This window comes from Schistocerca serialis, chromosome 9 (genome assembly GCF_023864345.2).
Source record: "Schistocerca serialis cubense isolate TAMUIC-IGC-003099 chromosome 9, iqSchSeri2.2, whole genome shotgun sequence".
NCBI lineage: Eukaryota > Metazoa > Arthropoda > Insecta > Orthoptera > Acrididae > Schistocerca > Schistocerca serialis.
The window spans coordinates 353,279,132-353,293,268 of NC_064646.1; positions in this window are offsets into that span (position 1 = coordinate 353,279,132).

The window sequence follows — 14,137 nt, forward strand, 5'->3', positions numbered from 1 at the left end:
ATAAAGCGTTTATTTTGCATTTTGTTTACGACCTTCCACTAAGGAAGGGGTTCTATTTGTGTTTATCTGCTCTGCATAGTAACTAACAGTTCTTGATAAAACTTTACGTAGTTTTCGTGTTAGATTTCTTAGTGTTTTCTTGATCGTTTAGAACAGAAAGCGCCCTAAAACCGTCTTTTGTTTGTTTCGCGGCCGTTAGCCACTAGTCACCTGAATCAGCAGTTGTCTTGTGACAGCCAGAGCGACAGCACCAGCAGCAGCGAGTACTGTTTGTATAAAGCGTTTATTTTGCATTTTGTTTACGACCTTCCACTAAGGAAGGGGTTCTATTTGTGTTTATCTGCTCTGCATAGTAACTAACAGTTCTTGATAAAACTTTACGTAGTTTTCGTGTTAGATTTCTTAGTGTTTTCTTGATCGTTTAGAACAGAAAGCGCCCTAAAACCGTCTTTTGTTTGTTTCGCGGCCGTTAGCCACTAGTCACCTGAATCAGCAGTTGTCTTGTGACAGCCAGAGCGACAGCACCAGCAGCAGCGAGTACTGTTTGTATAAAGCGTTTATTTTGCATTTTGTTTACGACCTTCCACTAAGGAAGGGGTTCTATTTGTGTTTATCTGCTCTGCATAGTAACTAACAGTTCTTGATAAAACTTTACGTAGTTTTTGTGTTAGATTTCTTAGTGTTTTCTTGATCGTTTAGAACAGAAAGCGCCCTAAAACCGTCTTTTGTTTGTTTCGCGGCCGTTAGCCACTAGTCACCTGAATCAGCAGTTGTCTTGTGACAGCCAGAGCGACAGCACCAGCAGCAGCGAGTACTGTTTGTATAAAGCGTTTATTTTGCATTTTGTTTACGACCTTCCACTAAGGAAGGGGTTCTATTTGTGTTTATCTGCTCTGCATAGTAACTAACAGTTCTTGATAAAACTTTACGTAGTTTTCGTGTTAGATTTCTTAGTGTTTTCTTGATCGTTTAGAACAGAAAGCGCCCTAAAACCGTCTTTTGTTTGTTTCGCGGCCGTTAGCCACTAGTCACCTGAATCAGCAGTTGTCTTGTGACAGCCAGAGCGACAGCACCAGCAGCAGCGAGTACTGTTTGTATAAAGCGTTTATTTTGCATTTTGTTTACGACCTTCCACTAAGGAAGGGGTTCTATTTGTGTTTATCTGCTCTGCATAGTAACTAACAGTTCTTGATAAAACTTTACGTAGTTTTCGTGTTAGATTTCTTAGTGTTTTCTTGATCGTTTAGAACAGAAAGCGCCCTAAAACCGTCTTTTGTTTGTTTCGCGGCCGTTAGCCACTAGTCACCTGAATCAGCAGTTGTCTTGTGACAGCCAGAGCGACAGCACCAGCAGCAGCGAGTACTGTTTGTATAAAGCGTTTATTTTGCATTTTGTTTACGACCTTCCACTAAGGAAGGGGTTCTATTTGTGTTTATCTGCTCTGCATAGTAACTAACAGTTCTTGATAAAACTTTACGTAGTTTTCGTGTTAGATTTCTTAGTGTTTTCTTGATCGTTTAGAACAGAAAGCGCCCTAAAACCGTCTTTTGTTTGTTTCGCGGCCGTTAGCCACTAGTCACTTGAATCAGCAGTTGTCTTGTGACAGCCAGAGCGACAGCACCAGCAGCAGCGAGTACTGTTTGTATAAAGCGTTTTTGTACTTATTTGCTGCGCTTAGCTTTTAAATAGTTTTTCTGGGAAAACCTAGCGTAGTTTTCGCGTCTCGTATTTCAGTGAGTGTTTCTTGATTATCAGAGTAGCTCATCAGAAGATTATCTTGGGAATTTGTCACCGTATAGAGTAGGGTAAACATAGTCATGTGTAGGGGCTGTGGTTGTTGTGAGCGGACGCAAGGAGAACTGGCCACTCTTCGGGGGCAGGTGGAGGCTTTGTCTGTTAGGCTCATCGAGCTCGAGGCGCAGGCGTCGGCTCGTAGTGGCGTTGGGGCAACTGTGGTGAGACCTATGCCTACTTCGGTGGCCTTGGAATCACATGGAACCCCTGATGTCGCTGCGTCTTCCGGCAGTGAGCATCTTACCGGTCAGCCATCACTCCAGGGTGAATGGCGGACAGTGGTGGGCTCGCGCGTGCCTGGCCGAAAGGCGAAGGTGGGATCTGGCCGCGTGGCAGCTGCCTTACCCCTTTCCAACAGGTACGGGGTGCTTCCTAGTGGTGATGACATCGTTTCCGAGCCACCACAGGGTGCCTCGCCTGTTGGGCCAGTGGCCGATTCTCCGGCAAGGTCCCGACAGTCACAGAGGGCGGGCCTATTAGTTATAGGGAGCTCCAACGTTAGGCGGGTTATGGAGCCCCTCAGGAAAATAGCGGGTAGGTCGGGGAAGAATGCCAGTGTGCACTCGGTGTGCTTGCCGGGGGGTCTCGTCCGTAATGTGGAGGAGGCCCTTCCGGCAGCTATTGAACGCACTGGGTGTGACCGGCTGCAAATAGTAGCACATGTCGGAACGAATGACGCCTGCCGCTTGGGTTCTGAGGCCATCCTTGGTTCCTTCCGGCGGCTGGCTGATTTGGTGAAGACAACCAGCATCGCACGCGGAGTGCAAGCTGAGCTTAATATCTGCAGCATAGTGCCCAGAGTCGATCGTGGTCCTCTGGTTTGGAGCCGTGTGGAGGGTCTAAACCAGAGGCTCAGACGACTCTGCGACTATAATGGTTGCAAATTCATCGACCTCCGTTATTGGGTGGAGAACTGTAGGGCCCCCCTAGACAGGTCAGGCGTGCACTACACACCGGAAGCAGCTACTAGGGTAGCAGAGTACGTGTGGCGTGCACACGGGGGTTTTTTAGGTTAGAGGGACCCCCCCTTGGGCGAAACGATAAAATACCTGACGGCTTACCAGAGAGGACATTATCATCGTTGATAAAGAATGTCCGTCCTCAGAGACCAAAAACAGGAAAAGTTAACGTAATATTGGTAAACTGCAGGAGTATCCAGGGCAAGGTTCCTGAATTAGTATCTCTTATTGAAGGAAATAGTGCGCATATAGTATTAGGAACGGAAAGTTGGTTAAAACCGGAAGTGAACAGTAACGAAATCCTAGACACAGAATGGAATATATACCGCAAGGATAGGATAAACGCCAATGGTGGAGGAGTATTTATAGCAGTAAAGAATTCAATAATATCCAGTGAAGTTATTAGCGAATGCGAATGTGAAATAATCTGGGTTAAGTTAAGTATCAAAGGTGGGTCAGATATGATAGTCGGATGCTTCTATAGACCACCTGCATCAGCAACCGTAGTAGTTGAGCGCCTCAGAGAGAACCTGCAGAACGTCGTGAAGAAGTTTCGTGATCATACTATTGTAATAGGGGGAGACTTCAATCTACCAGGTATAGAATGGGATAGTCACACAATCAGAACTGGAGCCAGGGACAGAGACTCTTGTGACATTATCCTGACTGCCTTGTCCGAGAATTACTTCGAGCAGATAGTTAGAGAACCAACTCGTGAAGCTAACGTTTTAGACCTCATAGCAACAAATAGACCGGAACTTTTCGACTCCGTGAATGTAGAAGAGGGTATCAGTGATCATAAGTCAGTGGTTGCATCAATGACTACAAGTGTAATAAGAAATGCCAAGAAAGGAAGGAAAATATATTTGCTTAACAAGAGTGATAGGGCACAAATCGCAGAATATCTGAGTGACCACCATCAAACGTTCATTTCTGAGGAAGAGGATGTGGAACAAAAATGGAAAAAATTCAGAAACATCGTCCAGTACGCCTTAGATAAGTTCGTACCGACTAAGGTCCAAAGCGAGGGGAAAGATCCACCGTGGTATAACAATCATGTACGAAAGGTACTACGGAAACAAAGAAAGCTTCATCATAGGTTTAAGAGTAGTCGAATCATAGCTGATAAGGAAAAGCTGAACGAAGCGAAAAAGAGCGTAAAGAGAGCAATGAGAGAAGCATTCAACGAATTCGAACATAAAACATTGGCAAACAATCTAAACAAGAACCCTAAAAAGTTTTGGTCATACGTAAAATCGGTAAGCGGATCTAAATCCCCTATTCAGTCACTCGTTGACCACGATGGAACCGAAACAGAGGACGACCGAAGAAAGGCAGAAATACTGAATTCAGTGTTCCGAAACTGTTTCACTGCGGAAAATCGTAACACGGTCCCTGACTTCAGCCGTCGCACGGACGCCAAAATGGAAAATATTGAAATAAACGATATCGGAATTGAAAAACAACTGCTATCACTTAGTAGCGGAAAAGCATCCGGACCAGACGAGATACCCTTAAGATTCTACAGTGATTATGCTAAAGAACTTGCCCCCTTTCTATCAGCAATTTATCGTAGATCGCTGGAAGAACGTAAAGTACCTAGCGACTGGAAGAAAGCGCAGGTCGTTCCCATTTTCAAGAAGGGTCATAAATCAGATGCGAATAATTATAGGCCTATTTCGCTTACGTCAATCTGTTGTAGAATAATGGAACATGTTTTGTGTTCTCGTATTATGACGTTCTTAGATAATACAAATCTCCTTCATCATAACCAACATGGATTTCGCAAACAGATCATGTGAAACTCAGCTCGCCCTATTTGCCCAAGAAATTCACAGTGCCGTAGACACTGGCGAGCAGATTGATGCCGTATTCCTGGACTTCAGGAAGGCATTTGATACGGTTCCGCACTTACGTTTAGTGAAAAAAATACGAGCTTACGGAATATCGGACCAGGTTTGTGATTGGATTCAGGATTTCCTAGAAGAAAGAACACAACATGTCATTCTTAACGGTTCAAAATCTGCAGATGTAGAGGTAATTTCGGGAGTACCGCAGGGAAGCGTGATAGGACCTTTATTGTTTACAATATACATAAATGACTTAGTTGACAACATCGGTAGCTCCGTGAGGCTATTTGCAGATGACACGGTTGTCTACAAGAAAGTAGCAACATCAGAAGACTCGTACGTACTCCAGGAGGACCTGCAGAGGATTAATGCATGGTGCGACAGCTGGCAGCTTTCCCTAAACGTAGATAAATGTAATATAATGCGCATACATAGGGGCAGAAATCCATTCCAGTACGATTATGCCATAGGTGGTAAATCATTGGAAGCGGTAACGACCGTAAAATACTTGTTACTATCCGGAGCGATCTGAAGTGGAATGATCACATAAAACAAATAGTGGGAAAAGCAGGCGCTAGGTTGAGATTCATAGGAAGAATTCTAAGAAAATGTGACTCATCGACGAAAGAAGTAGCTTACAAAACGCTTGTTCGTCCGATTCTTGAGTATTGCTCATCAGTATGGGACCCTTACCGGGTTTGATTAATAGAAGAGATAGACATGATCCAGCGAAAAGCAGCGCGATTCGTCATGGGGACATTTAGTCAGCGCGAGAGCGTTACGGAGATGCTGAACAAGCTCCAGTGGCGGACACTTCAAGAAAGGCGTTACGCAATACGGAGAGGTTTATTATCGAAATTACGAGAGAGCACATTCCGGGAAGAGATGGGCAACATATTACTACCGCCCACATATATCTCGCGTAATGATCACAACGAAAAGATCCGAGAAATTAGAGCAAATACGGAGACTTACAAGCAGTCGTTCTTTCCACGCACAATTCGTGAATGGAACAGGGAAGGGGGGATCAGATAGTGGTACAATAAGTACCCTCCGCCACACACCGTAAGGTGGCTCGCGGAGTATAGATGTAGATGTAGAACGAATTTGTTGTGCCTATGGTAAATGGCTTTCCTTGTTGGTGGCTTCTTACCGTACTTGGTTCTGAACATCCGTTGAACAGCTGTAGCACACTTGTTTTTGTCGAAATCCAACACACAGAAAGCTCGCTCCGCACCTGAGCTCGCCATGTTTGCGACTAGCGGAGGGTATTGGCAAATTACCAAACTGCGCTGTGGCGGTATACATGAAAAAAAAAAAAAAACTTTGGGGTTTCTCTTCAAAATGACTATGTATGATATCTGTACAATGTTTGGTTCTTGTGCAATAAGTAATTAGATTAGATTAGTACTTGTTGCATAGATCATGAATATGACACTTTGTAATGATGCAGAACGTGTCAGGTTAATAAAAGGTTTCTATACAAGATACTACATTACACAAAATATCACATGATACTTAATATTTTTGTTTTAATTTTTTTTTTGGGTGGGGGTGGGGAAATTACCCACTTACTATATCCAAAAATTCATCTAATGAGTAGAAGGAGTTGCCATTAGTAATTCTTTTAATTTCCTTTTAAATGCTATATGGCTATCTGTCAGACTTTTGATGCTAATAGATAAGTGACCAAAGACTTTTGTGGCAGCATAATTTACCCCCTTCTGAGCCAAATTTAGATTTAACTTGAGTAGTGAAGATCATCCTTTCTCTTAGTGTTGTAGCCATGTACACTGCTATTACTTTTGAATTCGTTCGGATTGTTAATAACAAATTTCATAAGCGAATATATATATTCTGAAGCTACAGTGGAGATCCCTAGCTCTTTAAATAAGTGTCTGCAGGATTATGTTGGATGAGCTCCTGGAATTATTCTGATTACACGCTATTGTGAAATGAACACTCTTTTACTCAATGATGAGTTACCCCAGAATATGATGCCATACAAAAGCAGAGAATGAAAATAGACGTGGTAAGCTAATTTACTGAGATGTATATCGCCAAAATTTGCAATGACCCTAACAGCATAAGTAGCTGAACTCAAACGTTTCAACAGATCTTCAGTGTGTTTTTTCCAGTTCAACCCCTCATCAATGGATACAACTTGAAATTTTGAATATTCTACCTTAGCTACCGATTTCTGATCGAAGTCTATAGTTATTAACGGTGTCATTCCATTTACTGTGTGGAACTGTATGTACTGTGTTTTGTCAAAGTTTAATGAGAGCCCATTTGCAGAGAACCACTTAATGATTTTCTGAAAAACATTGTTTACAATTTCATCAGTTAATTCTTGTCTGTTGGGTGCGTCAGCTGTACTTGTATCATCGGCAAAAAGTACCAGCTTTGCATCTTCGTGAATATAGAATGACAATTCATTAATATACACTCCTGGAAATTGAAATAAGAACACCGTGAATTCATTGTCCCAGGAAGGGGAAACTTTATTGACACATTCCTGGGGTCAGATACATCACATGATCACACTGACAGAACCACAGGCACATAGACACAGGCAACAGAGCATGCACAATGTCGGCACTAGTACAGTGTATATCCACCTTTCGCAGCAATGCAGGCTGCTATTCTCCCATGGAGACGATCGTAGAGATGCTGGATGTAGTCCTGTGGAACGGCTTGCCATGCCATTTCCACCTGGCGCCTCAGTTGGACCAGCGTTCGTGCTGGACGTGCAGACCGCGTGAGACGACGCTTCATCCAGTCCCAAACATGCTCAATGGGGGACAGATCCGGAGATCTTGCTGGCCAGGGTAGTTGACTTACATCTTCTAGAGCACGTTGGGTGGCACGGGATACATGCGGACGTGCATTGTCCTGTTGGAACAGCAAGTTCCCTTGCCGGTCTAGGAATGGTAGAACGATGGGTTCGATGACGGTTTGGATGTACCGTGCACTATTCAGTGTCCCCTCGACGATCACCAGTGGTGTACGGCCAGTGTAGGAGATCACTCCCCACACCATGATGCCGGGTGTTGGCCCTGTGTGCCTCGGTCGTATGCAGTCCTGATTGTGGCGCTCACCTGCACGGCGCCAAACACGCATACGACCATCATTGGCACCAAGGCAGAAGCGACTCTCATCGCTGAAGACGACACGTCTCCATTCGTCCCTCCATTCACGCCTGTCGCGACACCACTGGAGGCGGGCTGCACGATGTTGGGGCGTGAGCGGAAGACGGCCTAACGGTGTGCGGGACCGTAGCCCAGCTTCATGGAGACGGTTGCGAATGGTCCTCGCCGATACCCCAGGAGCAACAGTGTCCCTAATTTGCTGGGAAGTGGCGGTGCGGTCCCCTACGGCACTGCGTAGGATCCTACGGTCTTGGCGTGCATCCGTGCGTCGCTGCGGTCCGGTCCCAGGTCGACGGGCACGTGCACCTTCCGCCGACCACTGGCGACAACATCGATGTACTGTGGAGACCTCACGCCCCACGTGTTGAGCAATTCGGCGCTACGTCCACCCGGCCTCCCGCATGCCCACTGTACGCCCTCGCTCAAAGTCCGTCAACTGCACATACGGTTCACGTCCACGCTGTCGCGGCATGCTACCAGTGTTAAAGACTGCGATGGAGCTCCGTATGCCACGGCAAACTGGCTGACACTGACGGCGGCGGTGCACAAATGCTGCGCAGCTAGCGCCATTCGACGGCCAACACCGCGGTTCCTGGTGTGTCCGCTGTGCCGTGCGTGTGATCATTGCTTGTACAGCCCTCTCGCAGTGTCCGGAGCAAGTATGGTGGGTCTGACACACCGGTGTCAATGTGTTCTTTTTTCCATTTCCAGGAGTGTATATTAAGAACAGCAGAGGACCCAAGATCGAACCTTGTGGCACCCCATTCTTGATTGTTCCCCAGTTTGAGGAATCACCAGTTTTTTGCACATTATGTGAACTGTTTATTTCAACTTTCTGCACTCTTCCAGTTAGGTATGATTTAAACCATTTGTGCGCTGTCCCATTCATACCACAGTACTTGAGCTTATCTAGAAGTATTCCATGATTTACACAATCAAAAGCCTTTGAGAGATCACAAAAAAACCCAACGGGTGACTTCTGGTTACTCAGAGCATTTAATATTTCATTAGTGAAAGTATATATAGCATTTTCCGTTGAAAACCCTTCTGGAAACCAAACTGACATTTTGTTAAAACTTTATTTTTACAAAGGTGTGAAGCTACTGTACTTTTTCAAGAATTTTAAATAAGGCAGTCAGAAGAGAGATTGGGCGGTAGGTGTTGACATCAGACGTATCCCCTTTTTTGTGCAGTGGTTTAACAATGGCATACTTCAGTCTATCTGGGAAAATACCCTGCTTCAGAGTGCTATTACATATGTGGCTAAGAATCCCACTTATCTCTTGGGAATAAGGTTTTATTATCCTGCTGGAAATGCCATCAATTCCACGTGAGCTTTTATTCTTGAGAGGGTTTATTATCTTCCAAATTTCAGAATGAGAGGTGGGTGCAGTTTCAATTGTATCAAATGGTGTGGGTAAGGCCTCTTCCATTAACTACCTTGCTTCTTCTAATGAACATTTAGATCCTATTTTCTCCACAACATTTAAAAATGATTATTCATAATGTTTTCGATTTCCGGCTTGTTGTTCGTGAAGTTTCCATTCACTTTGATGGTAATGCCGTCATCCTGTACTCTTGATTGCCCTGTCTCCCTTGTAATAATTGTTTTGATTTTGTTATCAGAGATATTAATCTCAGACATGATGCACATGCTTCTCGACTTTTAATAACCTTTCTTAATGTAGCACAGTAGTTTTTAAAATATTTGGCTGTTTCTGGGTCATTACCCTTTTTGTTGTTAGGTACAGTTCCCTTTTGTGGTTACAAGATATTTTTATTCCTTTAGTAAGCCAAGGTTTTTTGCAAGGTTTCTTATAATTAGATTTAACTACTTTCTTGGGGAAACAGTTTCCAAATTCCCTTAAAAGTGTATCATGAATTAAGTTATATTTTAAATTAGCATCGGGTTCCTTGTACATCTCATCCCAGTCTAACTGCCGCAGATTTTCCCTGAAATTTCTAATTGTTGAATCATTAATTGAACGCACAGCTTTGGAGGGTAGTTTTGAATTACTGAATGGAGCTATGTCATATACTGTAACTAGCTGAGCACCATGATCAGAGAGGCCATTCTCAACAGGACAAGAATTTATGTTTTTAAACTTATCTTTGTCTATAAAAGTGTTATCTATCAATGTGCTGCTGTCCTTTACTACCCGAGTGGGAAAATTAATGACAGATGTCATATTGAAAGAACCGAGCAAGACTTCAAGGTCGTTATTCCTATTACACTCTGTCAGTGAATCAACATTGAAGTCCCCACAATTAATGATTTGCTTTCCTCTGACAGATAACACAACAAGGCATCCAAGTTTTCCAGGAATAAATGAAAGTTTCCTGAAGGGGACCGATATACAGGTACAATTATGAAAGAGCCCTCCTTCAGTTTGACAGGCACATGCTTCTATATGTTGCTCTAGACAAGACTTTTTTGTATGTAAGCTTTTTACACAGTGATAACTTTTGACATATATGGCAACTCCTCCTCTCACCTTATTCTGTCTATTCATGTGTGCAGCTAGTTTATAGCCACTGATATCGAAAGTATTCTCGGACTTTATGTACGCCCTGTACTTACAGTCAATGCTGGACCTCAGTGAGTAGCTGCAAGCTTATTGGGCCGCTGAATGCCAAAGTGGCGTAACTTAATTTTTCCCACTTGTGGTAAATGAAAAAAATGGCTCTGAGCACTATGGGACTTAACTTCTAAGGTCATCAGTCCCCTAGAACTTAGAACTACTTAAACCTAACTAACCTAAGGACATCACACACACCCAAGCCCGAGGCAAGATTCGAACCTGCGACCGTAGCGGTCGCGCGGTTCCAGACTGTAGCGCCTAGAACGGCTAGGCCACCCCGGCCGGCGGTAAATGAAAGGTTTTGGGCTTCTTTTAATGTAAATTCATGATTTGCAGTAATTCACGATTCATTTGATGAAATGTACAAATGAAATATTATAATTACGTTTAATGCGGACATTTTTGTTGTATGTATCTTAAATTCCTTTTTGTAGTTCTTGCAACTTGGAGTACCACTTTTCCTTTCAGAAATTTAATCATAGTGAAAGGTAAAGTGGTATGAATCAACAGTTGTACCAATCTTCTTATAAACGTTTTGGAGGAGGAGAAGGAATACGCTGTCTTTTAATTTCATAATAGCAATTTATTTATAAAACATAAACATAATGTGATACAGTAAATGGGAGTCTTCACTTATTGCTCCAATTATACACTTTTCTCACACATATTGAGTTAAAATAATGGCATTACTGTTGTTAATTACTAGAACGCTACCTACTGAGTCTGTCTAATGGTTCAGCAATGGGCTTATCTACGTATTATAAATAAATATTTAAGGATAAAGCCTTGGGCTTTCTGCCTTGTAAAAATTTATTGTAGTTGTGTTTTGAATCATGGGGCTTCAGCCGTTTTAAAAGTAAAATTCCTTATTGTTAAGTCTTACTTGGTTTGGCCCTTCAGCCTCCTTTTTTAAAATTATTTAAGGATAGAGCTTTGGGCATTCTGCCTTTGAAAATTTATTGTAGTTGCGTTTTTAAATCATGGGCCTTCAGCCGTTTTAAAATTAAAATTCCTTACTTGTCAAGTCTTAGATTGTTTGGGCCTTCAGCCCGATTTGAAATATTATTTAAGGATAAAACCTTGCGCTTTCTTCCTTTTGAAAATTTATTGTAGTTATGTTTTATATCATGGGCCTTCAGCCGTTTTAAAAATGAAAGAAATTGTGTCCCTAAGCCATAAGATTGTGTGATATATTCAGTTGATAGTTAAGCTTGGAAATTTGCGCTGTAATGTTTGGGCATCTAAATAAAGTTGTGTGTTCGAGTGTAACTCACAGCCGCTCATTTTTGGCCCCTTTCCACAATTCCAACTACCTGTTCTGTCCTGCGGATTTAACCAGGCGTTTCAGCCTTGTATGCCATTTCATTTTATACCAGGAACCCTTTTGGCTGTCATCCCTGGCACCCTTACAGCACAGCAATACGTTGACGATATTCTACGCACCGTTTTGTTGTCAAGTCGTCTGTGGTTATATTTCAGCAAGATAATGCCCGCCCGCACACGGCGAGAGTTTCTACTACTTGTTTTCATGTTTGCCAAACCATATCTTGGCCAGCAAGGTCGCTAGATCTCTCGCCAATTGAGAAGGTTTGGAACATTGTGGGGAGGGCACTGCAACCAACTCAGAGTTTTGAAGATCTAACACGCCAGTTGGACATAAATTTGGAAACTTGTGGTAAGGACTGTGGGACCAAACTGGTGAGGCCATCGGTCCCTAGGCTTACGCACTACTTAATCTAAAAGTAACTTACACTAAGGACAACACACACACCCATGCCTGATCGAGGACTCGAACCTCCGATGGGGGGAGCCGCGCGGACCGTGACAAGGCGCCTGAGACCGCACGGCTACCCCGCGCGTCCAGTTGGGCATAATTTGGCAAGATATCCCTTAGAAGGACAATTTATGATTCTATCATTCTGTGCCAAGTTGAACAACTGTTTCATAAGGACCAGAGGTGGACCAGCCCGTTATTGACTTGCTCAATTTGTAAAGCTATTCCTCTTGAATAAGCCATACAATTTTTTTCTGACAACGTAATCATTTGTTTGTATATGTACATCGCGTCTACCTATTTCTGTTCCATTCGGATAATTCCCTAGCGGTACGTCGTTTATTATGTCTCAGAGTGTACATGGCACGACTTGCTAAAAAAAGGGACCGGGTGATAAGGCATGTGCTGAGAGGTGAAGGAATTTCCACCTTTCTAGTGCAGGCAAGTGAGGGGTGTAAAAGTTGTTGAGGGAGACCGTGGCTTCACTACAATAGGCAGGTGGCTTGTAAGATATATTTAAGTTGCAACAGTTACGTGGAAATGGCGAGACGTGCACAGCAATACTAAAGTGCAGAGCTGAATCAAACGGGTCTTCTCAATGAAGACAAGACGTCAACGATAGGAGTCTTGAAGTTCAGAATGTTTGTGGGTTTCGCACTGCAGCTCAAGGTGCCTTGGCCGATTCACTCGTCAGCCGGTGGAACGCGAGCTAAATATACAACAGCGGTGGGCTGTGGGACGGGCTGTGTGGGAACTTCTTGAAAGCAGCGGCGCCACCCTTTTAGCGGGCTGTCGAGCTGTTTGCAGTCGGCGCAATCTGAATTGCAAAACCAAAGCGCCGTTAACAAGCGGCGGCGGGCATTTTTATTTAGAGGATCGTGGAAAGCACGCACCGCCCGTGCATCAGCAGACGATGCAAAACAGCGCGTCTTGCCGGCAGGAAGCGAGTGCCCCGGTAATTGCCCGAGTCTTCCCACGGCCGGAAGGATGCCAGTCAGGGTCTGTCGGACAGCTGAGTAGTGGGGGGTTCGTGATCACTTTGCTGGCTAGTATGAAGTGTTTTTCCTTCGTAGACACCGGCCCTCTGTGTATACACTCTTCCGGACAACTAGGAGCACGCAGGGCTAAGTTCGCCGTTGGGTCGATTAATTCTTGTCGCAGTTGTTTCACTCCTGATTGTTTCTTGATCTACATGTCTTGGCTAATTTGCTTCTAAGACATCACGTTTTGTTTCCCGTGGTATCCTGGAATTATACATGGTCCAGACACATTAATGTGACTACCGCTGCAATAACAACTCACCGACGACAGGTGGCAGCACTATCAGTGGAAGATATGTATAGCGTGACGGCGGGACGTAGAAAACTACACTACTGGCCATTAAAATTGCTACACCAAGAAGAAATGCAGATGATAAACCGGTGTTCATTGGACAAATATATTACACTCGAACTGACATGTGATTACATTTTTACGCAATTTGGGTTCATAGATCCTGAGAAATCAGTACCCAGAAAAACCACCTCTGGCCGTAATAACGGCCTTGATACGCCTGGGCATTGAGTCAAACAGAGCTTGGATGGCGTGTACAGGTACAGCTGCCCATGCAGCTTCAACACGATACCACAATTCATCAAGAGTAGTGACTGGCGTATTGTGACGAGCCAGTTGCTCGGCCACCATTGACCAGACGCTTTCAATTGGTGAGAGATCTGGAGAGTGTGGTGGACAGAGGAGCAGTCTAACATTTTCTGTATCCAGAAAGTCTCGTACAGGACTTGCAACATGCGGTCGTGCATTATCCTGCTGAAATGTAGGGTTTCACAGGGATCGAATGAAGGGTAGAGCCACGGGTCGTAACACATCTGAAATGTAACGTCCGCTGTTTAAGTGCCGTCAATGCGAACAAGAGGTGACTGTGACGTGTAACCAATGGCACCCCACACCATCACGCCGGGTGATACGCCAGTGTGGCGATGACGAATACACGCTTGCAGTGTGCGTTCACCGCGATGTCGCCAAACAC